The sequence below is a fragment of the Strix uralensis genome, chromosome Z, assembly GCF_047716275.1.
Source record: "Strix uralensis isolate ZFMK-TIS-50842 chromosome Z, bStrUra1, whole genome shotgun sequence".
Classification (NCBI taxonomy): Eukaryota; Metazoa; Chordata; class Aves; order Strigiformes; family Strigidae; genus Strix; species Strix uralensis.
The window spans coordinates 61,305,305-61,332,820 of NC_134012.1; the positions used below are offsets into that span (position 1 = coordinate 61,305,305).

General features: G+C 41.7%; 1 long non-coding RNA gene across 1 annotated transcript in view; it reads left to right on the forward strand.

Moving 5' to 3' along the window:
• LOC141937781 (uncharacterized) overlaps positions 1–11,575 on the forward strand; it is a 370,127-nt gene extending 358,552 nt beyond the window's left edge. The window contains exon 2 of the long non-coding RNA XR_012627063.1: positions 11,491–11,575. This is a non-coding gene — a long non-coding RNA (uncharacterized LOC141937781). The remainder of the gene's footprint in view (positions 1–11,490) is intronic.
• Positions 11,576–27,516: the final 15,941 nt, after the last annotated feature.

Sequence of the window (27,516 nt, forward strand, 5' to 3'; positions counted from 1 at the left end):
TTTCTAATGTTCTCCAGTAGAGACAGGTCACTCAGATATATTGTTTTCTTTTTGCTTTCAAACAATGGGCTACACATTCAGAAACTGTTTATTCCTCCAGCAGTATATTCTTCTTTTCTGTGCTCATAACCAGCAACTGTCATTTCTGTGCATGTGTGTGCATATGTAATTTATATCATATATTTGCATATAATTACAATAGTCAATTACATTTCATGTAATACATAATCTCATAGAATCTCACAGAATCATCTAGGTTGGAAAGGACCTTGAAGATCATCTAGTTCAACCGTTAACCTAACACTGACAGTTCCCAACTACACCATATCCCTGAGCGCTATGTCAACCCGCTTCTTGAAAACCTCCAGGGATGGGGACTCCACCACCACCCTGGGCAGACCATTCCAACACCTAACAACATGTTCTGTAAAGAAATGCTTCTTAATATCCAGTCTAAACCTTTCCTGGCACAACCTGAGGCCATTCCCTCTTGTCCCATCGCTTGTTACTTGGTTAAAGAGGCTCATCCCCAGCTCTCTGCAACCTCCTTTCAGGTAGCTATAGAGGGCGATGAGGTCTCCCCTCAGACTCCTCTTCTCCAGACTAAACAGCCCCAGTTTCTTCAGCCGCGTCTAGTAAGATGTGTGCTCCAGACCCTTCACCAGCTTCGGTGCCCTTCTCTGCACACGCTCGAGTAATTCAATGTTCTTTTTGGAGTGAGGGGCCCAAAACTGAACACAGTAATCGAGGTGCAGCCTCACCAGTGCCAAGTAGAGGGGCAAGATGACTTCCCTGTCCCTGCTGGCCACGCTATTTCTGATACAAACCAGGATGCCATTGGCCTTCTTGGCCACCTGTTCAGCCGGCTGTCAATCAACACCCCCAGGTCCCTCTCTGAGTGGCAGCTCTCCAGCCACTCCTCCCCAAGCCTGTAGCGCTGTTGGGGCTTGTTGTGGCTGCAGTGCAGAACCTGGCATTTGGCCTTATTGAAACTCATGCAGTTGGCCTTAGCCCATCACTCCAGCCTGTCCAGATCACTCTGCAGAGCCTCCCTACCCTTGAGCAGATCAATATTCCCACCCAACTTGGTGTCATCCGCAAACTTACTGAGGGTGCACTTGTTCCCCTTGTCGAGATCGTCAATAAAGATGTTAAACAGGAGTAGCCCCAAAACCAAGCCCTGGGGGTCACCACTCGTGATCAGCCACTAACTGGATTTAACTCTGTTCACCACCACTCTTTGGACCTGGCCATCCAGCCAGTTTTTTACCCAGCGAAGCATGCGATCGTCCAAGCCACAAGCAGCCAGTTTTGCCAGGAGAATGCTGTGGGAAACGGTGTCATAGGCCTTACTAAAGTCCACGTAGACAACATCCACAGCCTTTCCCTCATCCAATAAGCAGGTCGCCCTGTCATAGAAGGAGATCAGGTTTGTCAAGCAGGACCTGCCTTTCATAAACCCATGCTGACTGGGCCTGATATCCGGTTGTCCTGCATGTGTTATATGATGGTACTCAGGATGAGCTGCTCCATCAGTTTCCCAGGCACCGAAGTCAAGCTGACAGGCCTTTAATTTCTTGGATCATCCTTCTGACCCTTCTTATAGATGGACATCACACTGGCCAATTTCCAATCTGTCGGGACCTTCCGGTCAGCCAGGACTCCTGGTAAATGATGGAAAGTGGCTTGGTGAGCACCCCAGCCATCTTCTTCAGCACCTTCGGGTGTATCCCATCTGGTCCCATAGACTTGTGTATGTCTATGTGATGCAGTAGGTCACTGACTGTCTCCTCCTGGACTGAGGGGGTTCATTCTCCCAGTCTCTGTCCTCTGGCCGAGGAGGCTGGATTCCCTCAATACAACTAGTCTTGTTATTAAAGACTGAGACAAAGAAGGCATTCAGGACCTCAGCCTTCTCCTCATCACTTGTTACCATGTTTCCTCTTGCATCTAGTAGGGGATGGAGACTCTCCCTGGTCTTTCTTTTGCTACTGACATACTTATAGAAACATTTCTTGTTATCTTTGACTGCTGAAGCCACAGTGATTTCCAGCTGGGCTTTAGACCTCCTGATTTCCGCCCTGCATAGCCTCACAGCATCTTTGTAATCACTGTGAGTGGCAAGCCCCTTCTTCTAAAGGCTGTAAACTTTCCTTTTCTCCTTGAGTTCCAACCAAAGCTCCCTGTTCAGCCAGGGTGGTCTTCTCTGTCGCCAGCTTCTCTTCCAGCACCTGGGGACAGCCTGCTCCTGAGCCATTAAGACTTCCTTCTGAAAGAGTGCCCAGCCTTCCTGGACCCCTATACCTTTCAGGACCGTCTCCCAAGGGATCCTTTCAAGCAGGTGCCTAAACAAGGCAAAGTCATCCCTTTTGAAGTCCAGGATGGCAGTTCTGCTTAGCGCTCTCCTGGCCTCTCTAAGAGTAGAGAACTCTCTTGTTTCATGATCGCTGTGCCCTAGTCGTCCTCTGATCGCCACATCCTCCACCAGTCCTTCTATGTTCACAAAGAGGAGATCCAGCAAGGCACCTTCTCTGGTTGGTTCGCTCACCAGCTGCATCAGGAAGTTGTCTCCCACACATTTCAGGAATCTCCAGGACTGGTCCCGCTCTGCTGTGTTGCATTTCCAGCAGATATCTGGGAAGTTGAAGTCTCCCACAAGAACAAGGGCAAGCAATTGTGAGATTTCTCCTAAATGCCTACAGAATATTTCATCCACCTCTCTTTCCTGGGTGGGTGGCCTATAGTAGACTCCTACTACAACACCTGCCCTGTTGACTTTCCGCCTGATTCTAACACAAAGACACTCCACCCTGTCTTCACTACACTTGTACTCAAAGCAATCATAACAGTCCCTGACATACAGTGCCACCCCACCACCTCTCCTTCCTTGTCTGTGCCTCCTAAAGAGCTTGTAGCCATCAACAGGCGCACTCCAGTCATGGAGACATCCCACCATGTTTCTGTAATAGCCACGACATCATATTTTTCCTGTTTCATCATGGCTTCAAGCTCCTCCTGTTTGTTACCCATGCTGTGTGCATTGGTATACATGCACTTCAGATGGGCTGATGTTTTGCCCCCTTCCCCCTTCAAATCTAGTTTAAAGCTCTGTCAATGAGCCCAGCTAACTCCTCACCCAAGATACTTTTCCCCCTCCAGACAGGTGCATTCCATCTAATGCCAAAATATCTGGTGCCCTGTATACCAACCCATGATTGAAAAATCCAAAGCCCTGACTGTAACACCAGTCTTGGATCCACAAGTTCATCTGTTGAGTTCTCCTGTATTCTTCTTCATCCATCCCCCCAACTGAAGGGATGGTAGGAGAACACAATTTGTGCCCCTAACCCCTTAACCAGTTTCCCCAAGGACCTGAAATCTCTCTTCATTGCTTTAGGACTTCTCCTAGTAATGTCACCACTACCTACCTGAAAAACCAAGAGAGGGTAGTAGTCCTTGGGTCTCACTAGAGCGGGGAGTTTTCCCTGAGGTTCTTGACGCGGGCCCCAGGGAGGCAGCAGACTTCCCTATGAAGTGGGTCCGGTCTGCATATGGGGCCTTCGACACCCCTCAGAATGGAGTCACCCACTACAATGACTCTTCTGGGGTTCTTTGTAGAACTGCTTTAATACCTGTTCTAAAAGACAGAGATGTCTCTCTTACAGAGAGACTTACACAGTCCCTCTGGGTAACTGAATATTCCTTCTGTTACATTTTTGTTTATTAGGCACACAGAAATAGTATTGCTATTCTCAATGTAAGCAAGTGCTTGCCACAGAAAAATAATCTTGCAAACAAAGAGGGACACTATGTGGGATGGGCATATTCAAAGCGTGAAACGGAAAATGAATAAAAGTAAAAAATGAAAAGTAGAAGTGGAAATGAAGGAAAATGTGCTCATGTAGTGAAAAAACAATCTCACATGATAATAAAAACATGAGAACAAATTCTGGTTCCTATTACATCCAGGCAACTAAATTTGTTCTGAAAGTCAATTCTCTGTAAAGTGTTTAAGTTTGGACTGCTGGTCGGACAAAGTACAGATTATGGGACAGATTTTTTTAACATCTTTGTTGGTGACTTGGCCAGTGGGCTTGAGTATACCCTCAGCGAGTTTGCCAATGACACCAAGATGTGTGATATGGTTGAGTGAAGGGATACCATTCAGAGGCACCTTGACATGCTTGAGAACTGAGCCTGTGCAAACCTCATGAAGTTCAAAGCCAAATACAAGATCCTGCACATGGGTCAAGGCAACCCCACACAAATACATATTGTGCAATGAGTGGGTTGAGAACAGCCTTGTGGAAAAGGACTTGGGTGTACTGGTGGATGGAAGAGTGAATATGAGCCAGTAAAGTGCACTCGCAGCCTGGAAAGCCAACAATATCCTGGGCTGCTTCAAATTGCTGAGGAGATGGGCTCTGAATAGGAGAGTGGCGGGGGACCCTTCTGAAAGTGTAAAAAAAACCATGGCAAAACCGCAAGCCAAGAAGGCAGAAACCCAGGGAAGAGGGAATGCCTTGATCCGCCTCCCACCTGAGCTGGAAGAATGAGCTGCAAACGAGGGCAGGGGGGATCCAGGGTGGGCAGAGCCTATAGTGACGATGCCCAACGCCCCTCACGTACAAGAGCAGCCCCCTGGGAGCGCAAGTGACCAGGAGTGCGACAAACAGGATGAGAAAAAAGGGCGTGGTGCATCAGAAGGGTGTGGCACGGCAGTTCCCACAGGCAGGGCGAGCAGACAGGGCATAGTCTTTCTCCTGGGTCTAGAGCTTATCTGAGATAGATGTCATCTTATCGTCCTCCATGAGCAGACTGAACTATGGTCTCCACTCAGGTCAAAAGCAGCAACAGAAGAAATGTCATGACCCAGACAAAGCTGCTACACAAACATGCAGTGGTCCAGGTCCCAGGCTGCAGGGAGTGCCTGAGCCTGTCAATCCTGCCAGAGGGCAGCAGTGACAACACCCATGTGTGCTGTGATCAGCTGGATGACCTGCTCAGCCTGCTGGAGGAACTCAAAGAAGAGGTTGAAAGATGAAGAAGTGTTAAGGAACACTTAAGAAGTTAAGAAGTGAAAGGGAAATTGATTAGTGGAGTAGCACTTTAGCACCCCTGAAGCAAAAGGAGAAAATGCAGGCTCCAAAAGAGTCAGGTAGTCCCTTACCCTCTTGCTACCAGGCAGAAGGAGGGGACCTAAGAGATGGGGGAGGCTGAAAACAGGTCCCTGCTCAGGGAGGCACGAAAATCCCCTCCTGCCCTCCCTCACCTTCCATGGTGCCCCTTCACAATAGATATGGGGCCCTGGAACTTGTGAATGAAGCAGAGAAGGATGAAGAAGATGAGTCAAACAAGGAGGAAGACCAAGGTCCACCAAGGCCGGGTCGCTCTAGACCAGGTATTAAAACCAATTCTAAAAAGAACCCCAGAAGGGTCATTGTAGTGGGTGACTCCATTCTGAGGGGTGTCGAAGGCCCCATATGCAGACCGGACCCGCTTCATAGGGAAGTCTGCTGCCTCCCTGGGGCCCACGTCAAAACCTCAGGGTAAAAATTCCCCACTCTAGTGAGACCCAAGGACTACTACCCGCTCTTGGTTTTTCAGGTAGGTAGTGACGACTTTACAAGGAGAAGTCCTAAAGCAATGAAGAGAGATTTCAGGTCCTTGGGGAAAACGGTTAAGGGAATGGATGAAAAAGAATACAGGAGAACTCAACAGATGAACTTGTGGCTCTGAGGCTGGTGTTACCTGCAGGGCTTTGGATTTTTCAATCACGGGTTAGTGAACAGGATGCCAGACCTTTTGACATCAGATGCCACCTGTCCTGGAAGGGGAAAAGGATCTTGGGGCAGGAGTTAACTGGGCTCATTGACAGAGCTTTAAACTAGATTTGAAGGGGGAAGGGGACAAAACTGGAACTCCTAGACATAAGCCCCAGGGTAGATTACCACAGTTTGAGGGCTGTTGTTCCAGCGATGACCCTCACCCGGCCATCTCAGTGTAGGCAAGGGATGGAGACATGCAGCACAACAAAGGTGCAAGGGATATTGATGGATCAGTAACTGTGGTAACACCTGTGAAAGGTCAGGCCAGACTTAGGACCTCTAAATGCAAAAAGGTGGTGGGGACATCAGCCCATCTGAAGAGCATCTATACCAATACACACAACATGGGTAACAAAGAGGAGGAGCCTGCAGCCATGATGAAACAGGTAAATTATCATGTAGTGGCTATCACAGAAACATGATGGGATGTCTCTGATGACTAGAGTGTGTCAATTCATGGCTACAAGCTCTTTAGAAGAGATAGACAAGGTGAGGCGGTGCTGTATGTTAAGGACTGCTAAGATTGCTTTGAGCACAAGTGTAGTGAAGACAAGGTGGAGTGTCTTTACGTTAGAATCAGGGGGAAGGTCAACAGGGCAGATGTTGCAGTAGGAGACTACTATAGGCCATGCAACCAGGACAGAGAGGTGGATGAAATATTCTACAAGCACTTCGGAGAAATCTCACAATTGCTTGCCCTTGTTCTTGCGGGAGACTTTAACTTCCCAGACATCTGCTGGAAATGCAACACAGCAGAGCAGGACCAGTCCCGGAGATTCCTGGAATGTGTGGAAGATAACTTCCTGACGCAGCTGGTGAGCGAACCAACCAGAGAAGGTGCCTTGCTGGGTCTCCTCTTTGTGAACAGAGAAGGACTGGTGGAGGATGTGGCGATCAGAGGACGACTAGGGCAGAGTGATCATGAAACAAGAGAGTTCTCTATTCTTAGAGAGGCCAGGAGAGGGGGCAGTAGAACTACATCCTGGACTTCCAAAGGGCTGACTTTACCTTGTTCAGGCACCTGCTTGACAGAATCCCTTGGGAGACGGTCCTGAAAGGTATAGGGGTCCAGGAAGGCTGGGCACTCTTTCAGAAGGAAGTCTTAATGGCTCAGGAGCAGGCTGTCCCCAGGTGCTGGAAGAGAAGCTGGCGACAGAGAAGACCACCCTGGCTGAACAGGGAGCTTTGGCTGCAACTCAGGGAAAAAAGAAGAGTTTACGGCCTTTGGAAGAAGGGGTTAGGGACTCACAGTAATTACAAAGATGCTGTGAGGCTATGCAGGGCGGAAATCAGAGGTCTAAAGCCCAGCTAGAAATCACTGTGGCTTCAGCAATCAAAGATAACAAGAAATGTTTCTATAAGTATGTCAGTAGCAAAAGAAAGACCAGGGAGAGCCTCCATTCCCTGCTAGACGTGGGAAGAAACATGGTAACAAGTGATGAGGAAAAGGCCGAGGTCCTTAATTCCTTCTTTTCCTCAGTCTTTAACACCAAGACTAATTGTACTGAATGAATCCAACCTCCTCAACCAGAAGACAGAGACTGGGAGAATGACGCCCCCTGCAATCCAGGAGGACATAGTCAGTGACCTACCGCATCACATAGACACACACAATTCTATGGGACCAGATGGGATACACCCAAGGTTGCTGAAGGAGTTGGCTGAGGTGCTCACCAAGCCTCTTTCCATCATTTACCAGCAGTCCTGGCTGACCGGGGAGGTCCTGACAGATTGGAAACTGGCCAGTGTGACGTCCATCTATAAGAAGGGTCGGAAGGATGATCCGGGAAATTACAGGCTTGTCAGCTTGACGTCGGTGCCCAGGAAGCTGATGGAGCAGCTCATCCTGAGTACCATCACACAAAACGTGCAGGACAACCGGATGATCAGGCCCAGTCAGCATGGGTTTATGAAAGGCAGGTCCTGCTTGACAAACCTGATCTCCTTCTACGGCAGGGCGACCTGCTGACTAGATGAAGGAAAGGCTGTGGATGTTGTCTACGTGGACTTTAGTAAGGCCTATGACACCGTTTCCCACAGCATTCTCCTGGCAAAACTGGCTGCTCGCGGCTTGGAAGGGCACACGCTTCGCTGGGTAAAAAACTGGCTGGATGGCCGGGCCCAAAGAGTTGTGGTGAATGGAGTTAAATCCAGTTGGCGGTCGGTCATGAGTGGTGCCCCCCCAGAGCTTGGTTTTGGGTCCACTCCTGTTTAACATCTTTATTGACGATCTCGACAAGGGGATCGAGTGCACCCTCAGTAAGTTTGCAGATGACACCAAGTTGGGTGGGAGTGTTGATCTGTTCGTGGGTAGGGAGGCTCTGCAGAGAGATCTGGACAGGCTGGAGTGATGGGCTAAGGCCAACTGCATGAGTTTCAATAAGGCCAAATGCCAGGTTCTGTACTTTGGCCACAAAAACCCCCAAGAGCGCTACAGGCTTGGGGAGGAGTAGCTGGAGAGCTGCCAGTCAGAGAGGGACCTGGGGGTGTTGACTGACAGCCAGCTGAACATGAGCCAGCAGTGTGCCCAGGTGGCCAAGAAGGCCAATGGCATCCTGGCTTGTATCAGAAATAGTGTGGCCAGCAGGGACAGGGAAGTCATCTTGCCCCTCTACTTGGCACTGGTGAGGCTGCACCTCGATGACTGTGTTCAGTTTTGGGCCCCTCATTCCAAAAAGAACATTGAATTACTCGAGCGTGTCCAGAGAAGGGCAACAAAGCTGGTGAAGGGTCTGGAGCACATGTCGTACGAGGAGCAGGTGAGGGAACTGGGGTTGTTTAGTCTGGAGGAGAGGAGGCTGAGGGGAGACCTCATTTCCTTCTACAGCCACCTGAAAGGAAGTTGCAGAGAACTGGGGATGAGTCTCTTTAACCAAGTAACAAGCGATAGGACAAGAGGGAATGGCCTCAAGTTGCACCAGGGAAGGTTTAGACTGGATATCAGGAAATATTTCTTTACAGAACATGTTGTTAGGTGTCGGAATGGTCTGCCCAGGGCAGTGGTGGAGTCCCCATCCCTGGAGGTACTTAATAATCAGGTTGACATGGCGCTTAGGGATATGGTGTAGTAGAGGACTGTCAGTGTTAGGTTAATGGTTGGACTAGATGATCTTCAACATGTTTTCCAACCTAGATGATTCTGTGATTCTGTGAAGAGAAGTGTGTCCAGCAGGTTCAGAGAGGTGATTCTCTCCCTCTGCTCTGCTCTTGTGATATCCCACCTACAGTGCTGTGTTCAGCTCTGGGACACTCAACATAAGAAGAACATGGACCTGCTCAAGTGAGTCCAGAGAAGGGCCACAAAGATGATCAGGGGGCTTAAGCACCTCCCTTATGAGGACAGGCTGAGAGATTTGGGGTTGTTTAACCTAGAGAAAAGGCTCCAGGGAGATATTATAGTGGCCTTCTAGTACTTGAAGGGAGCCTACAAGAAAGACAATGAGGGATTCTCAGGGAGTGTAGTGATATTACAAGGGGTAATGGTTTTAAACTGAAAAGGGTCAATTTAGATTAGATATAAGGAAGAAATTCTTTACTGTGACGGTGGTGAGACACTGGAACAAGTTTCCCAGAGAAGCTGTGTATGCCCTCTCCCTGGAAGTGTTCAAGGTCAGTTTGGATGAGGCTTTGACCAACCTGATCTAACAAAAGGTGTCTCTGTCCATGGCAGGGCATGTGGAACTAGATGATCCTTAAGGTCCCTTCCAACACACACCATTCTATTAGTCTATGAATCTATGGACTTTGCTCCACTGATATCAGCAGAATATCTGACCTAGTGGACGTAACATAATATTGAAAACTCATTGGAAACTAGCTGCAGTGCTAAAAGAAATAGATTTTAAAGTGTTCTTTTTTCATTACTTTATAAAAGTGACACATATTTTATTTAGGTTAGCAATCCCATACTTTGCTGTTGTTTCACACTGGGATTGTGTTAGAGATTTGTTACCAGGTCAACATCTAAACACAGGGAGTTTGTTTATTGATATTCCTATTAACAAGTCTGTTTGGAGGATTTTTTTTTTTTTTACTTAATTTCCTTTCTTGCAGGGAAATCTTTTAATAATCATGAAAAAGCCAGGCATACTGTCTTCTTTTACAAATATTGTGAAAACTTGTGATTTAGTGATTTAATGTGAATTGATTTCCCCTAAATAAACATTAAAACTGATTAAATAAATGAAGTCTCTTGTCCTGTGTATTATATTTATTTATGTATTCTGTATAATTATTCATATCAATAAGGGGGGAAAAATCAAAGTTTTTGCATTTTTCTAAGTTACAAACCATATAAATATATAAAGAATTTAAAAAAAAAAAAAAAAAAAAAAAAAGATTATGGAATTGTAAAGAGGCGGAAAATCGCATGTAGACCTGGATTGTAGAAGGTGTTGAGCCTCATCACTGTAACTGAGGTCAATGGAAACTATGAATTTGGAATATACACAAAAAAGCTCTTACCATTTTCTTTGTAATTCTTTGGACATCACATCTGTATGCTGTCAAATAACAGATTTATAACAGAATCACTGTGAGTGTGTGTGTCTTCATGTGTGTGTGTGTGTGTATATGGAGGGAGACAGGGAGCAATCAGAAGTATTTCAGTGTTTGTGGCCATGTAGCTTCACTTTTTTATGTAGCTGTATTCATTTCAGTGTTTTTTTATGACATATCAAACATCAATATTACAAGCTGACAAGCAGAGATAAATAGTGTCAAAGCTCTTTTTATGATATTTTGTATACTTTGGAATCTCATTTTTGACAGTTTAAGGCTAAAGTATCTTACATTCCCAACTACTTTATTAAAATACACAGATGAATGGTGCAGACACATTCTTAAAAAAGAAAGCACCTCATCATCAAAATCAACACACATCCACACACACACAGACACTCATACAGAGTGTATCACAGTGACGTAAACTCACAAGTTTCCCTGCAGCTCTGTCTTTTATTGGAAAGGGTAATGACTGCCTCTCCTCACAGGAGAAAGGAAGGAAGGAGCTATGGGAAAAAGCAGCAGCTATAGCCTGATTTAATAGGCTAATATTGCCTGGAAAATACCTATTTCTGAGGGTTTTGTTCACTTTATTTGCATGTCTCTAAGCTTCAACATGTCAACTTTCAGAGCAAAAGAAAAGTGCTAACTTTTCTTTTGCTCTGAAAGTACAATATTATAGTAGTAGAAGAGCAATCATAATAGAAATAATTAATAATGGAAATGCAGGCAGCAACCTGTCATCCTCAGACCAACCAGAAATGCCTTGAAGGAAAAATAGATGCAGAAATTTAGAATGCAGCAATAGAGAATAAATACAGAATATAGCCTGACTGTCTGGATTTACTTCAGATCAATATAAAAATTGAATTCTGTACATGAAGACTTAGTTCAGATCAGAGAATTATTTACACTGTAGAAAAGGGAGCTTTTATGACTTCCACTATGTCCTCCCATTAGTGTCGGGGGAGGCAGCGGGTCTGCCTCTAGTCTAACTGAAGAAGAATTTAACTTTGACGAGATTCCAGTGTATCCATGAGAGGCCAGAAAGTCCCGAGAAGTGCCATGGAAACAAGATTAGAGAACTAAGATAAGAAGAACTGTCCTGACGATTCAGGCAAGAAACTATCACCCAATCGTGAACTGTTAGTTACTAAAGTAAACCAATCCTGTATGAACACCTACTTTGAAGAAGGTTATAAAAAAGCTTGTTAGAACAATAAAGGTGCTTTTGCAGCCATTTTGGTCATTTCACACAATCTGATGTTTGTTGTGTCCGTCTCTACTGCAACACATTAGCACCAGACAGTGTAGCTTACATTCTGGTGAAATCACCACATCCGCACATCGGCCTAGTCAGAGAAAAGATGCTCCAGTAAGAGAAAGACCCTTTCATAAGTTTTTTTTCCTATAAAAATGGTGGTTTAATCCACCATTGAAAAACATGGATTTTTACATTAATGCATACGTCATTCTCTGTGTACTTAAATCTTTCTCTAGGAGACATAAGCCCCTACTTCCATGTGCTCCTACATAAATGCCCTCTGCTAATCATAGATGTGATAGCACCACTTCTGTCTCACCAAGAGAAGTGAGTCCCTAAAAACAGAAAAACTGGGCAAATTGAGACTCTGTAAAATGAACCTAAGACCACAGAAATCACCTACAAAACCTCAGAGAACTCTGGTTATACATGACATAAATAAGATATGTCAGGCCGACCCTGATCTATGACATTTCTCAGAAGGTCTAGTGACACTCAGACATTTAGAGAGGCCTTAATTAACCTTCCAGCAAATACACATGAAACTAAATTTCCTTTTAAAAAGGAAAAAATAGAAATAAATATTATCACTGAAATCAGATTACCATGATTATACCAAAATTTTCCATTAAACAGGGTTTCCAAATAAGGAAAATACGGGCCAAAATGCATAAATGCAATTTTGCATGGCAAAGTCTAGATATTGAAGGAAAAAAAAAAGTCACAGTCCTTTGACTAAAAAAGACAAAAGCCTCCCTCTTCACAAACCACAGAAGAACATGAAAGAATAGGTCAAAAGTACTGATGGAACTAAGAAAATCATTTTTTCTCTTATTTGGCTTTTCTAGATAACTGCAGCTGAAGCTGGGAGGGGTCAATGAGGGAAACAGTTTGCCTGTGGCACCTTCCAGGACTCTTTCACAGCATCTTCATTGAACTCATCATGGTAGAAAGTTACTCCCAAAATAAAGTGACCATTTTATGAGCTTCCTAATGCATGAGGCTGGGGGAAAGCTGTCTAGTAGTGCTTCATTTGTGCAACAATGTAAATGTACCTATAAAGAAGAAGGATGGCTGTATTAGTTTAAAATATATTGTAATAGCCCATAACATGTTTGAAAATTATTTACCTCAAGAAACTACATTAAGAGTAATAAAGAATCAAATTCTTACTAACAGCCAGTAATGAAGCAGTCTTTCTTTGATGGTCAGGGACAATGGAAATAACTTAATTTCTACTGATTGCCTATGCACTTCTATTTTCAGTCTTTGGGAATACTTTTGTGACTGGCCCTGTGCTAAATTATTTGCATAAAATCTGATAATAATGACAGGGAAATTATAGAAAAGAGTCATCTATTTCTATGCTAATTAATAACTCTGCTTCACTAAGGAAAAACTGAGACTTCAACACCATTGATTCGCTCTAAATACAAAACAACAGTACAAGATACTGCATGTTTTACAGGTTTTGTGGTTTTGTGGCATTCTGAAATAAAGTTCTTAATAACTAGACTCATTAATGCTAATGGTAAATCTGTGAGATTAAATATTTCCATAAATCATTTTATTAATGAAACAGAGGGCTCATTAAAGAACTATTGAACTACTAAGCTGCAATATTTCAGTATCAGCATTTTATAAACATTTCAATTAGCACAAGTTGACAACATAGAAAGGGAGGCATAAAATAGTCTATCCACTGTGTAGGACACAGACTGTTGGCTCAGCTTGTTGAGAAATAAAGGATAATGCTTCAGTGGGATCATAACTGCATAGCAGATTGAACATTTTAAAAAATAAATATATAATGCATCTCTAATTTGTGCCTCTCAAGGACCTTCTGAAGGACTGTGTGTTACTACTGTTCACTATATCATTTTACTATTATCCTTAGAAGGATAACTGTCAACCTGAAAGGAATTTGAACAGCTGAGGACAGAGAAGTGCATACTTAAACACCAAAAGAATAATGATACCTTAAGAGAACAAAGTGAAGAATAAAATGCCCTTAGTAAGAATGTTTAACATATGTAAGTAGTGAAAAATCATAGCTAGAAGTCTGCACTTCAAATGTGTTGTAACAGATTTGAAAGCAGAAAATGACCACAGAGGAAGTGCTGGGAGAATGTCAGACAATATAGTGTCCTGATTCTTTTGAAATTCTTCATGTCAAAACTTTACTTAGCTCTTTTCATGATAATTGTCATGTATGTGCTCTGAGGCAACAAAATAGAAACCTGTATGAGGTACTAAGTAGAGAGAAAAAAGTCTGTTGGGTAATTCAGTTTCACCCCCAAGGTATTCTCTGTTCTTCACTTCTGAATTATACTAATGTGAAAAGGAGTTGATGTTGGCTAAAGTAAGGAAGAGAGAGATTCTCATGGTAGAAAAGATAAGAAAAGGTGTACTTTCAGAATCTGGAATTCCTCCACTAGAAGAAAACAATTCCATTCAAGTCTCCAGTTTCTTGAATTATAGTTGATGGAGGGAAAAATAACTTTTTATTTTGAGCTTAGTGTATCAAGAAAATAATGCAAGATATTCTTTTATTCTCTTCAGAGTTCTGAAATGTGTATTTTTATCTAGTAGAATCAGGACCTTCTTCTTCATTGCCATCTTGTTGGCCCTGCCTTGGACCTATTTCTCTGAATGCCAGTAGAGTTTCAACCCATGAGGCCAAATTCATCTTTCATGTAAGTGGTATAATTCTCTGAAGTTATAAGGACAACAAAAAGTTACTCAAAAGCACAAATAAATCTGGTATGAACATATCATCAGTGTAACTCTTTTCCAAAGTTCTTTTGTCTGGCAGCTCAAGTAGTCAGTTGCAGGGCAAGTTGTACCCTGATATAGTAATCTCTCATTGTCAGTTCTCATTGTGGGAACATGAAGGGAACATGGTCTCTCTCTTAACTGGCAAGATATTTTTCATGCTTAAGTAGCACAGAGGGTTACTGAGACATCGGTTTTGTTTTGGGTTTTTTTTTTATTAACTCAACAATATATTTTATTCACATAGATAAATGTCTTCAAGTTCCATGAACTTTAAAATCTCATATACTTGTACGATTAGAAAATTATATACTAAACCACTTTCAGGAAGTCAGGAAGAAACTTTTATTTGGAAACATTATAAAAGCACATCATTGATTTAAAAAGAATCTTTAACAACCTTAAACATAATGTGAAGAAACAGTCATTGATACCTTGATGTTTAGTTTTCATAACTAGGTAAGATCATGTAAAAGACAAAACAAGGTTTAGGCATGTAGCCTAAAACACCAAAATCTTGATAAAATAGAAATTTTAGCTTAATTTATATCAAAATCAGAAACAAACCATTTTCCACTTTAATATCTACCTGCAAACAAAAGCCAAAATATTTGGCTGATCTGTTGAAACCTTTCCCAGTTATATTAAAATCAGCCTGAGTTTGCTGTGATGTATTTTGCATCCCTGGGTTTAAAAGCTTAGCAGAGAATCTGGAATGTCTCAATTATTTTAATTTATATATACATGGGCAAATTTTGATTAATGTTTACAGTATTTATCTTAAATATTTAAATGTATAAAAGAGTACTTAAATCTAAAAAAGAGTACTTAAATCTAATGAGAACTTATAGGGGAATAAACTTAAAAAGAGTGCATAACAGCAAGGTTCCAGAAATTAACAAGGTCAAAAGATATTAATTAAAAAGTAGAATAGATCCCTAGTGATACAGGTACAAATGAATAAAAAATTTGGCTTAAAAAAAAAGTAATGATTAATAACTAAACTACTTTGTGTTTATCATGGAATCATAGAATCATGGAATCACAGAATGGTTTGGGTTGGAAGGGACCTTCAAAGATCATCTAGTCCAAGTCCTCTGCTATGGGCAGTGACATCTTCCACTAGTTGCTCAAAGCCCCCTTCAACCTGATTTTGAACACTGCCAAAGATGGGGTATCCACAACTTCTCTGTGCAAACTGTTCCAGTGTCTCACCACCCTCATCATAAAAAAAATTATTCCTTACACCCAATCTAAACTGAAACTCTTTTAGTTTAAAACCATTGCCCCTCATCCTGTCTCTACAGGTCTTGGTAAAAAGTCTTTGTCTATCTTTCTTGTAAGCTTCCTTAATGTATTGAAAGTATCTAATAAGGTCTCATCAGAGCCTTCTCTTCTCCAGGTTGAACAAGGCAACTCACTCAGCCTTTCTTCACAGCAGAGGTGTTCCAGCCCTCTGACCATTTTTTGGCTCTCCTCTGGACCCATGCAAATAGCTCCATGTCTTTCTTATACTGTGGACCCCAGTGTGGTGGTGCAATTATTACCCCTCCCCGCCCCTCCTTGTTGGGCTGCTTGGTGCTAGGTGTGATTTGACCCACATCCCCGGAGCTATACACCAATCTGTGGAGATAAGGACTGATAATGTTAATGAGCCTGGCTCCTGCCCCTCTGGATTGCTTGGAAATGGTTACAACAGCTCATCATCTCCTAAGGGCCTGGCACACCTGTGACTGGGATGTGGTCAAATGGGAACAATAACAGAGTTGCACATTCATCAAGTTCTTGTGCAACTCCTGGAAGGCACCAGATGGTATCTGACAAAAGTCAATTATCTTGGACCCTATAAAAGGCAACCACAAGGGAGACCCTTTGAGCTCTCCTGGATCGCAGCGGGCCTGTGACCAGCATCTCCCCTGAGCTGGGACGCCTCTCAGGTACCAAACCCTTAAGGTGTCATCTGCTGCCAGAGCTGACAGAAGGCCAGGGAGAAGTCCACCCGCTCGAGTCTCAATTATCGCCTGTTGAGGAATGCCAAGGCATTGTGAGTATTTACTCTAAACTTGAGAGGGAAATTTTACTTTGAGCTAGCTTCTCTTTCACCAGTTCTTTCTCTACTTATTGGTGTGTGGGTACGTACTTCATTCTACTGGGTCCAGATACTTTTGTTTCTGTGTGTGTGTTTGTATGTTTTGTGTATGTGCATGTATATATGTATAAATTAAGGTACCGTTAAGTAAGTTAGTGTGAATCTTGTCATTTTAGAATCTGTGAATAAGTCGCTTTCCTTTCAGCATTTCTGAATTATTTTGTAATAATAATAAATTGCTCTTAGTTATTAATAAATCTAGATTTCTTACTAAATCATTACCATGTCAATACTTTCATCCACGACACCCAGAGCTGCACACAGTACTGCAGGTGGGGTCTCACGAGAGTGGAGTAGAGGGAGAGAATCACCTCCCTCGACCTGCTTGTTATGCTTCTTTTTATACCAACAAGGACATGATTGGCTTTCTGGGCTGCAAGCACACACTGACAACTCATGTAAAATTTTACATAGAGCAGTATCCCCAAGTCCTCCTCCACTGCTCTCAATCAATTCATCTACCAGTCTGTACTGATATTGGGAGTGTTTTGGATGGCTTCACTTCTTTCTACTGAATCAGCTGCACCACTCAGCTTAGTGTCACCTGAACAAGGTGACACCATTGGACGAGGGAAAAGCTGTGGATATTGTCTACCTGGATTTTCAAAAAGCATTCAACACAGTTCCCCATAAGATTCTCATAGAAAAACTGGCTGCCCATGGCCTGGATGAGCAAACAGTCTGCTGGGTTAAGCACTGGCTGGATGGACGATCCCAGAGAGTGGAGCTAAATCCAGCTGGCAGCCGGTCACAAGTGGTGTTCCTCAGGGCTCGGTGTTGGGACCATTTCTGTTTAACATCTTTATTGATGATCTTGATAAGGACATAGAGTGTATCATCAGTAAATTCTCAGATGACACCAAGTTAGGTGGGAGTGCTGATCTGCGTGAAAACAGGGAGGCTCTACAGAGAGACTTGGATAGATTGGATCTGTGGGCCAACTTTAACGGGATGAGCTTCAACAAGGCCAAGTGCCAGGTCCTGCGCTTGGGCACAACAACCCCATGCATCGCTACAGGCTTGGGGAGGTGTGGCTGGAGAGCTGTCTGGAAGAGAAGGATCTGGGGGTTCTCATTGACGAGCAGCTGCACATGAGCCAGCAGTGTGCCCAGGTGGCCAAGAAAGCCAACGGCATCCTGGCTTGTATTAGAAATAGTGTGACCAGCAGAAGTAGGGAGGTGATAGTCCCCCTGTTCTCTGCACTGATGAGGCCACACCTGGAGTATTGTGTCCAGTTTTGGATGCCTCAATATGAGAGAGATATTGAGGTGCTGGAGTGAGTGCAGAGGAGGGCAACGAAGCTGGTGAAGGGCCTGGAGAATAAATCCTATGAGGAGTGATTGAAGGAGCTGGGACTGTCCAGTTTGAGGAGGTGAAGGCTAAGGGGAGACCTCATCACTCTCTGCAACTACCTGAAAGGACATTGTAGAGAGGTTGGTGCTGGTCTCTCTCACAGGTAATTAGTGACAGAACAAGAGGGAATGGCTTTAAACTGCAACAGGGGGGGTTCAGACTGGACATTAGGAAAAAAATTTTCACAGAAAGAGTGGTCAGACAGTGGAATAGGCTGCCCCAGGGAGGTGGTGGAGTCACCATCCCTGGATGTGTTTAAAAGTTGTTTAGATGAGATGTTGGGGGATATGGTGTAGGGGAGAACTTTGTAGAGTAGGGCTGATGGCTGGACTCAATGATCCCAACGGTCTTTTCCAACCTGAATGATTCTGTGATTCTGTGATCTACACCTTTGTTTTCTAAAATACAATAACATTAGTGCCTTATTGCTATGTACATACTCCTAGAGAAGAACACCCACTTTTTTTTTGTGGTATTGTTAAAATCTAAACACTTTCATTCAGTACCAGAAAATTCACTTTAAGTGTCTAAATTCTCCAAAATAATGATTACCTTTTAAACCTCCACAACCCTATGCAATGAGATACTAGAAAATTAGGTAACTATCCAGTCTGCTGCTGCTGTTACTAGCCTTGTAACTATAGTCTATTCCCAGAATCAGAATCCTGCTCCATTGAGGTACTATACAAACATGGAGAAAATTTCTGGACTAAATGAAACAATGTATTTCTTACTTGTAGCCGCTTCTTGCAGTGGCTCTTGCAGACAGCCCTCTTTCCCCGCTCCAAATTTCACACATATGAGAAGGCACACTGTCTCTCTCTCCTGTAAATTTAGGGATATGTGTGAAAAGTTTTGAAATAGTTTCATTGCCATTGAAATTACCATTAGTTTGTGATTTGCAGTAAAATAAGGCTGTTGTCTTCAGAAACCACAAGGTGTGATTTCTCTTGCAATTAAATCTATTGGCAGATTTTGTTGAAGCACTTTCCTTTCAACCTTGACTATGTTTATACAGAGGTCCATCATCACCTTTCCCTCTCCTTGCAGAAGCGAGTGTTATGAAAATGTTTTATGAGCTACAGTGTTTTTCTATTCTTTGTGTAAAGTAATTCTTAAAAACAATAGTGTCTAGAAGCAATTCAGCCAAAGCTATCTCAAGCCAAGTTTTTACTATGCAAATAACAGGAAGTTAATATAAAACCTAAGTAAACTAAGTGGCAGAACCCTAGAATTATAAGATCCAGTAAGTGATGAAATAATTTGTTTTCTGATAATGAATTATTTGGTGTAAATCACATGAAAATGTTTCCATTTATAAAGAAGTTAGGGTGAAAAAGAACTCAGATTGGAAGCCTGACGCTGTAGTCATTAGTGTAGCTTGATATTCCCACTCTCAATTTGTTACCAGTAACAGGTCTGTAAGTCCTGGGCTGCTTTCTCCTGTTACATCTCAAAGCTATCAGGGTGGGAAAAATACTGACATATAATATTTCTCATTGGCTAAGTCTCAAGATGAAAATTGCCAGGCAATAATGTTGAAAAAGGATATTCAATTTAGAATACATTATTTCAGTAGATAAAACTAATTATATTTAAAGTTGTAAGTTATAGCAGTCACTTATCGGGCCCAGGCACAGACACTCCTCAGTGAAAGAAATTACTTAAAAGAGAGACAGGAATATGAAGGCCTAGATTTCCTTTTAAGGAAGAGTTCCTCTTTCTACATTGTGTCATTCAGTGCTACATAAGAGACTGAAATCCTTATTCTTTTCTGCTCATGAAGTCTCTGTATAACCAAGTTGTGACTAATATATTAAAAGATTGCATTATTATATACTTAGATTGCTAACATTAAGTTCCCGGTCTTCCATTGAAACGTATTTCACAGACCACAGATATGTTGCCGTAGAAACTTCCAGAATGTGACATCATCAATATTGATGTAATATTATTGTTGAAATCAATATTACTGAGGTTAAAAGGTCAATTTCAAAGTTAACAGCCTTGAGTGGAGCCACAAACTGTTAATGCTGTTGAATAAGTTGTTAATTGTTCAGAAATCTAAGCATTTTAATGCTATTACCTACAAAGATGCAGCCAGCTGCCTAAATCTGATTCATGTAATTGAAAATACTGCTGACACAAGTTATATGTACTCATTTGTGCTTTAAAGTTCTATGTCTGCTTTCACCTAGATCTTATGCACTTGTTTTTTTGGGGTACAGGCTATTTCCTGCAGTACTGCAAAGAAAAATGGAAATGTGACTTTTCATCATGATAAAGAGAATATGGAAGGGTCAGAGCAGATGCAGGCTCAGAATTCTCTCCCCCACAAAATTAATAAAAAATCTAAGCATGTACTCATGTTAAATATTCACAAAGTGGTTTTAGACTATGCCTCTGCCACAGCTCAACCCTTTTCTCAACTCTGGAGACAAACTGGCATGTTCATTTTTTTGTATTAGCACTGTGACTGTTGTGTCTGCAGATTTCTACCAGTGCAAGCAGCACTTATGAACTAAAAAGCCACAAAAGGAAGGTGTATAGGCTGCAAGGATTCTTTTCTTCAGAAAACAAAATGTTGATCATGGTGAAAGTTTCAGGATTCACAAAATTCTCTTCTCTCTTCTGAATTCACACTCCCTCACCACATGAAACACTGGACAAAGTCATCATAGCTAATTAGTGAGTACTAAATGAGGCAAATCCCATATAGCTATGAAGAACATCTGGACCCCAAATATCTGGTGAATCAAGCAACTGTGCCTGGAATAACTCACCCTGGCAATGGATGCCTGCATGGGGCAGGCCCATCTTCTGCATCCAGGAGCTCTGTCATCAGCTCCCAAGGTCAGCAGGGATCTTGCATGGATGAGCTTTCTCTTCCCCATGAATTTCATCTTACCTCTCCCCCCAAATGCTGTTTCTGAGTTATTCAAGAACACAGAGGAATCAGCCTGAAAATGGGCAATAAATACTTCATGGAAAAGCAAATTCTGTACTTCCACATCCCTTTAAAGTTTTCCAAGTACACTTATCTCACTAATTCAGCTTCTAGGAAAATGCCTTGGTTTTTTGATATTGTGAAGCACAGTAGTGTTGATAATGGGTGTAATGTCAGAGAGAAAGTAAAGTGTTTAAGATAAATTTGTACCAGCTGATCTCTCATCTGGCCTTGGAGATTTACACTGAACCGAACTTCCAGATACTGCAAGACATCATTCAGAAAGAGTGCAACACCCATACTTACACATAGAATAATTAATTAGGAGAACTGAACATGACATTTTGATTTTGAAAAATAATTTTGATGACTGTCAGACAAGATCTATTATATGTGGTAGTCAGGAGAAATGTAGAAATAAACTTAGAGAGACTAGTTTAGGAAGCACCTGCTCTAGCAAAAACTGTGTCTACCGTATGTGTTTGGCTGATTGCATACCTTGGAAACTACTGAGGCTAGAGCTTAAACAAAAAGAAAAAAAAAAAACATGAAGCTATCCTCATTTGTATCAGTCCTTCTAAAAGGGCCAGAAGATATCCAAGAAAAAATGAAAATAGGAAAAAATAGATTATAATACAAGACAAAGGGTGGGGACAAGATACAGATTAGCTGTAAAATAAATTTGGCTGCATTACTGATGGTTGTAGTGGCAGCTAATCACACAAAAAAAAAAAAAAAAAAAAAGGCTGACTGAGAATCCTACTCACTTTTGATACAACTCTCTGCTTCCATCCAGCACTAATGTCTAGAAGCAATCCTGACAAGCATGCTATAGTGGAATTTTATTTTTAGTTTCAGTTACTGGCATTTCTTTAATGGTTTTTCTCCTGCCCTGGTTTTTCTGTAGGTATGCATTTTTTTATTCATATAATCTCTTCTTGGTCAATAATTGCATCTCTCTGCCAAGGGACAGCTCTTTTTTTACATTTATGAAAAGGTGTCTTTGTTCCTTGCTGTCTTTTATGAGTCAGCCCACATGCTCTTGCTCCTGAGATCCTCTTTCACAGAATCACAGAATCATTCAGGTTGGAAAAGACCTTGAAGATCATCTAGTGCAACCATTAACCTAACACTGACCGTTCCCAACTACATCATATCCCTAAGTGCTATGTCAAACCGACTCTTAAACACCTCCAGGGATGGGGACTCCACCACCTCCCTGGGGAGCCCATTCCACTGCCTAATAACCCGTTCTGTGAAGAAATACTTCCTGACATCTAGTCTAAATCTTCCCTGGCGCAACTTGAGGCCATTCCCTCTTGTTCTATCGCTTATTACTTGGTTAAAGAGGCTCATCTCCAGCTCTCTGCAACCTCCTTTCAGGTAGTTGTAGAGGGCGATGAGGTCTTCCCTCAGCCTTCTCTTCTCCAGACTAAACAACCCCAGTTCCCTCAGCCACTCCTCATATGACGTGTGCTCCAGACCCTTCACCAGCTTCGTTGCCCTTCTTTGGACACACTCGAGTAATTCAATGTTCTTTTTGTAATGAGGGGTCCAAAACTTTCAGATTGCTTCCTATTATTTTCTCCCATATTTTTCTGGAAGATAGAAACATAAAATGGGTTTTTCAGAATCATTTCTTGTCCTGAGTTAAGAAAAGATTGATATGTGTTTTTTTCTCAATGACTTCTCAATGTCTGATGAATTAGAGGTAAGGAAACAAAATGGTTAAAATACAGTGACAGTTTCACACACAGAAGAATTTTCAGGTTACTGCAGTCACTTTTTTTAGCTGGGATATACAAAGTAAAGGAGCAGAAGGCCATTCCAGTGGATCTGTGGAGGATAAAGTACAGCTTTGTTTTCCTTTGTGCACTGTATATGATTAAGTCTTCTCAATGGAGGATTCAATCTCTACTAAAGCACACACAGTGTGTACTTTTCAGAGGAGCATAAGTATAATTTGTGACCTGTGAATTAGTCTTATTACACCCCTATTGAGAAAGATATTTGTGAAAGGATTTAAACAACGAACTACTACAATCACTTTCAAATTTTAGAATACATATTCCACATTATCCTCATTTTTCTAATGCTGTGTAAACAGCTAAGAAGTGCTTTTTGTTGTTGTATGTTTTCTAAGCATATGTGACACAGGTCTTTTTGTATCCAACACAATCTGGCGAAATGGGATTGTGAGATAATCTAGAAGAATGGTTGGAAGAAAACCACTCATAGATAATAATATTTGGTCATGTCCTGGTTCAACCAGGATAGGGTTAAGTTTCCCCAGCAGTGGGGGGGAGCTCTAGCCGGGTTATTCAGATACCATGCGGACGTCACATCCTGGCGCGTCACATTTCCTGGCGCAGGAGCGCGGTGCACTCGTGGTTTTGTACATCTACTCCTCTCACTGCTGTATTGGTAGATATTTTACTCTGTTCATTGCTATCACTATTACTGTTATTGTTATTGTTTGTTGTGTTGCTATTGCACTGTTGTATTAAACCTTTCCTTATTTCAGTCTTGGGGCTTTGTATTTCACTCCCTTTGTGGGAGAGGGGCAGCGGCTGCGTGGTCTCAGACCCCACAGGGGCTAAACCATTACAGGTCATCTAATGTGGCAGCTTACCAAACTTCATAAAATAGTGTTGTTAACAATTAAGAAGTGTGGGCTGGAGAGATTATCAGAGTTTTGCTATTTCTCTGATAGTTTACCTTTAAGATTTTTGAATAAAATTGTCTGCATTTGTGATTTGTAAACTCTTTCAGCCTGAATTCCAACTTTTCTCCATGTCACATTCCACTACCCCTTTTTCCCGTTTATCCACTCAGGAGAGACCAGAATCTATTAAATCTTTCAGTCCCTGTGACCTGGTGTTCAACAGTAGCTGTGATGATGTCCCCAGCTTTTCTCACACACTGGACAAGAATTTCCAAAAGTAAATAATATCAGCTGCAAAAAAAACCTAGCCTAGCCAAGACTGTGGCCTATTTTATGAATAAACATGACTCTAATGGCGTAGTTGCAGCTCTGCAGGCTATTTACACTGAGAAGAATGTTGTAATAGCACTTGTTTCTTTCTAGATCATAGAAAAATACATGAAAAATGGGAATCGTAGTGTGATATGATGTAGTCACAGGAGTAGATAAATTTATTTTCTGTCATTGGGACCCACTATTTAGAAAAAAGAATAGGTTTACATAAATGAGTGTGTTTCCCCTTCACATGGATGTATCTGATCCCAAAGATCTCCACGGCTTTTAAGAGAGTGACCCCAGCTGGAGTACTTTAGAGTGTCTGCTGATGCTTTGATATGACTAATATTCACTTCTTAAATAAACTTTGCTTCAGGAAATCTTTCTCCTTACCTCCTTCCTCCAGTGTTTCCAAGACTGTTTTTCTTTTTATAAAGTATTTACTCCAAAATGAAATGAAAATGGCTGTGGTTAGTGGATGAAATAAAATCACAAATGACTTATTAGAAGCCAAAACCAAGAAACTTGGCAATTAATCAACCTCACAAATTAATCCTTACTGGAAGAACCACACCTGTGTTGTTCTTTTCCCTTGGAAATGGAGGTTTTCACAGAATTATTGCTTATTTTGTCTTTCAAAATGTAATATGACCCCAACCATGGTTTCTTTCCCCTCTACTTAATGTAAACATTCCAGACATTATTTTACTAAATGTCTCAAACTAAACATTCTCTGTCAATTACAGATGATACAGATCTGCTAAGATAATGAGTGCTACTACAATGCCTGCTGTAATTGCAACATAGTCTCCAGACCTGAAAAACTCCAGAGACTTTTAATACATAAAAAGCCTTTCAGCTATGCAGGTGTGGAATTCATTACAAGTTGTTTCTCCCCGCTCCCCCCCCTTCCCCCCCCCTCCCCTTATGCACTCTCTTTCCTCTCTCTTTTTAAAGGGGGAGAAGTCCTAAATTCCTTGGAAGTGTGCCATTGCCTTGGGGTTTTGCAGTAAGTTGAAATATCATTTAAAGTTTAAGCACAATGTTGCTTTAAAAACTCTGCATAACAGAGAAAAAAGCAGGAAAACGTGACGAGAAGGGCTGTTCAAAGAACAACAACAAAATGGTAACATTTCTGCAAATGTACCACTGCCATATTTTTCTTTAAGGGGAAACAATCAGCTTCAGAATGATTTTTGCCATCTCTTTGTAAGGACAACTGACCAAAGTACAAACAACAGTTGGATGGGATTTTGGTTTGGTTTTTTTTTTTTTTTTTTCCCTTGGCATCCAGAAATATGCTGTACAAGAAATTATTTATTTGAATAGACTTTTTATCCAGAAAGACAAACCTTTTGTAACAGTTTAAAGCTGGTAACTGATTCAATTATTCCAGGAGTTAACTCATTTCTTTGTTCTTGTATCAAAGCGTTTATTGTTATAAGACTTTCAGAGTGCCTGTAGATAAACCTGAAACAATGCAGAGTTATCATATGCAAAGTCTCAGTTTATGCTGAAGTCATATGTAGAACAGATGAGAAGGGGACCATGAAAGGGAAGTGATTCAAAGATACTTTTTTTTAGTTTCACTGAAAAGGCCATTATAGCTTATTTAAATTACACTGACTGTAGCAGCCAGGTAGGACATCTCAAGTCTGTCTTTAACTGACCATGCATGCTTCTCTGGCTCTGTGACGCCATGGGAACTTATTTAGTGTGGGAGAACCTTCCGTTACCCTTTAAAGATAATTTTCTAGCTACTTTCTGGCTATTATGTGGGAAAAAGTATAGAGGGACAAGAACAGAAGCTGAGGTTTCAACCCAGAATCAATACTTTAATAATTATTTCATAGAAACATGCTGTAGAATAAAAGAAGAGAATGGAAGCCATAATCTATAGAAGCACACAATATTACATGACCTCGATGATGGAGGTTTTCTTTACTCCTCTACATCTAGAACACCTATGCATGAAATGGGGTTGTGAGATAATCTAGAAGAATGGTTGGACATAGGCCTAGCTTTCAACTGCTTCTATGATTTCTTCTGAAACACCTAGTCCTGCGTTGCAGTGGGCCACTTCTGTACAGTGACCAGAGGGACTCTGGAGTTATGCGACTCTTGAGATTAATCAAACTTCACTGTTTGGTTTTTTTTTTGTTTTGGTTTTTGTTTGTTTGTTTGTTTTGGGGTTTTTTTTTACTGGTTTGTTTAATTACAAACATTTTATTGAGAAAAATCTCTTGAGATTGTACATACGATTTACATAAAAACATTGTGAAGCAGACAGATCAAAGGATCAGATGAAGTAACATTTAGCTGTAGGTAACAAAATAATCCTTGTAATCCTTCCCACAAATGGGAAAAATAATGGCAAGTGTGAGAACACTCGTCATTCATGCTCACAATATGTTCCCCTCTAGTCAGAGGAAAGGTTGCTCAACAGCCTGTTAAGGTGATGTTTTTGCTTAGTTTCATACTTGGTGTCACTAGGTGAGGCTTCCTTATTATAGACCCTTTAAAGTTCCGCTTTCTATAGTATGTAAGCAGTGCCAAATCTATGAGCCTCTTCCCAGGTAAAACTATGAGATCAGTGGGAATTTTCTTTAAATAAAGACTTCAGGATTTGATCAGACCCCAGCGCAGAACCTGAGAAATTCAGTCAACCTGTCTGTTGAACTTAATGCAAGACATTTTTGTGAAAATTTGACTCTGGCACTTTAAAAATGGTAAAGCGCAGCTATTACATTTCAAATGGTCCAGGGTAGAAGACAAAGAACCATTTGACTAATTTAAAAGAGCTAAGTCATCAGCCAATGAAATATGCATTGATTTTAAAAATAAGAAGGTCCTTATTTGTCAGATCTTGATCTAGTACCTAATCACTGACTTCAGGACATGCATTTTATTTCCCCAATTTCTGGATGGTGCCAGAGGTCATTTAGCTTTCAGGCAACACACTTTCCAAAAATTTGTCAAAGATATGATGGCTGAAGGTCTGGGAGAAGCAGCATTTGATATGTTCCTGCACATAACAATTTAAAGATTTTCTGGATTGATGAGAATTAACTGAGCATAGAGGTGACACAAAATCTGTATCAGTCTGGTAACCATAAGATAGACCTGTAGTCTGGTCCATCACATATATAAGATTCAGGTGACCTACAGATGCTAGCTGTCCCTGTACCATGCAGCACCAGGATCCTCTGTGAAGGCTCTGTCGGCTTCACAGCAGGGGCACAAGAGCACTTCAAATGTATGCTAACTGGTACAGACTAGATGTGGGTGCACAATAAGACCAAACATAGGGGCAGCTCTGAGTTTTCTTCACTGTCTTTCTCACATATTCACTCATGACCACACAAGAGTGTCAGGCTGAATCCACATAACCTGTGTTACATGGAAGTTTAGGTGCATTGTGGCTCACATTCATGGTTCAAGCCTCTGCTTGAAATAAAAACTACTGGGCCAGGTCATGTACACTCAAGCTTTCACTTGTTTCCACATGTACTACATACACACACCAAGAATTTTTATGGTTTTTAAGCCTGTGCCTGTGGCAGGTAATTTTCTAAGCCTGAGTGCTACATCCACTTAAAGTGTACAGTGATGAAATTATACCCAATGAACCGTCATGGGTTTATGAAAGGCAGGTCCTGCCTGACAAACCTGATCTCCTTCAATGACAAAGTGACCCAACTATTGGATGAGGGAAAA